This window comes from Priapulus caudatus, unplaced genomic scaffold (assembly GCF_000485595.1).
Source record: "Priapulus caudatus unplaced genomic scaffold, Priapulus_caudatus-5.0.1 Scaffold3449, whole genome shotgun sequence".
Lineage (NCBI taxonomy): Eukaryota > Metazoa > Priapulida > Priapulimorpha > Priapulimorphida > Priapulidae > Priapulus > Priapulus caudatus.
In genome coordinates this window covers 15,659-17,302 of record NW_014580510.1, presented here as the reverse complement: position 1 = coordinate 17,302, position 1,644 = coordinate 15,659, and the positions used below count along the sequence as shown (strand labels likewise).

At 46.3% G+C, this 1,644-nt stretch overlaps 1 long non-coding RNA gene across 1 annotated transcript in view; it reads left to right on the top strand.

The window, feature by feature from the left end:
* Window positions 1-976: 976 nt before the first annotated feature.
* The window catches only part of LOC106819441, a 4,779-nt gene continuing 4,111 nt past the window's right edge, over window positions 977-1,644 (top strand). Inside the window, exon 1 of the long non-coding RNA XR_001395427.1 lies at window positions 977-1,060. This is a non-coding gene — a long non-coding RNA (uncharacterized LOC106819441). The remainder of the gene's footprint in view (window positions 1,061-1,644) is intronic.

Genomic DNA, 1,644 nt, shown 5'->3' with positions numbered 1-1,644 from the left:
GTCGTAAGTGCTATCTTAGCATTAACATTAGCATTAACTTTACGATGTTTCTGACAACGGGTCCCCGGTCTATGAAAAAGCTAATGATGAAACTAATGTAAAGACTGACTTTGTTTCTGACAACAGGCCCAGTTTTCTACTCTAAAAACAACTCAAGTAATCGCCCTAATAATCTTAGCGAAAACAATATGTAATGGGCGATTTTTCTGTTAATATAAGTTGGAAATAGATCAACCGAACAAAATAGAGAAATACAGGTTACTGTTGATTACTATATATTATAGTAGCGGGAGACAGCGGTGCCTTATTTCCCCAGTTTTTCTGGTCCTGTTTACCTATAGACATCTAACGGTAGGGTTGATATTTTGATGTGCGTAAATACTTTATAATATGATGATAAAAGGTATACATTCATATAAAAATATTTGGGTTAAGCGCATTCTTTTCACTGATATACCCTATGTATGTTATGTATATTATGGTTATATTGTAGCAACAGTTCCAGATATACTGCGCGCACCAGAGAGTGACAAATACACCCATTAGAAGGCATACACACACCGCACACACTCACGCACTCACTGACACGTACGCACACACACACATACACGTACGCACACACACACACACACACACACACGCACACGCACACACACACACACGTACGCACACACACACNAGAGAGAGAGAGAGAGAGAGAGAGAGAGAGAGAGAGAGAGAGAGAGAGAGAGAGAGAGAGACACACACACGTGTTGCTCAGTATACGCGCGCGGACTTACGTCATGTCATTCACTATAGGAGAGGGAAGGAAGAAGGGGTCCACATCGCTGCGCCAGCCATATCGATCTATCGATCTATCGATGTACAGAAGCAGACGCCGAATTTCAATGAGCCCGCTCTCGCTACGAACCGCCTCCCGTGACGTCATGCGTATCCGTTAATGACGCGCTCTCGTTTTCTCTCCCCGCTGCCGCTAGATGGAGCTGACGAAGCAGATCTCCGGTCTCGTCATTGTCCTGCTGTGCGTTCTGTTGCCGATGACGTCAGCGCTGGAATCAAGGTAGGTCTGGACTGGCACCGCTCGCCCCGCGTGGAGACCGCGGGGAGGGCGGATGGGTGTGGAGGGGGCAGTCTATTAGACGAGTCGCGTTAATTGAATGATTATGCGTGTTAATGTATAATTGACGGTAACTTCGTTACGGTGGCTAATTATACGATTTACGTTAATTACATCACAGGCTATTATTATTATTAGAAGGCTTGAAATCGAGAGAGAGAGAGAGAGAGAGACNTCTCTCTCTCTCCTTCTCTCCCCTCGCTCTTTCTCCCGGTGTAATTTTGCAAGCGTGTTTTCTTTTGCTCTGCGACGCGTTGCGTAATTCAATTATAGAAGCCGAGCAAATTATACGCGCAACTAAATACCGACGGGGAAGCAGTTACAGAGAGGTAGAGAGAGGGGGAGAGGGGGAGAGGGGAAAGGGGGAGAGAGAGGTGAGAGAGAGAGAGAGAGAGAGAGCGCGAGAGAGATAGAGAGAGAGCGGGAGGTGAGATAGAGAGGGAGGGGAGAAAGAAAAAGAGAGAGAGAATAGAGAGAGAGAGGAGAGAGAGTATTGAGTGGGAGGGTGAGATAGAGAGGGAGGGGAG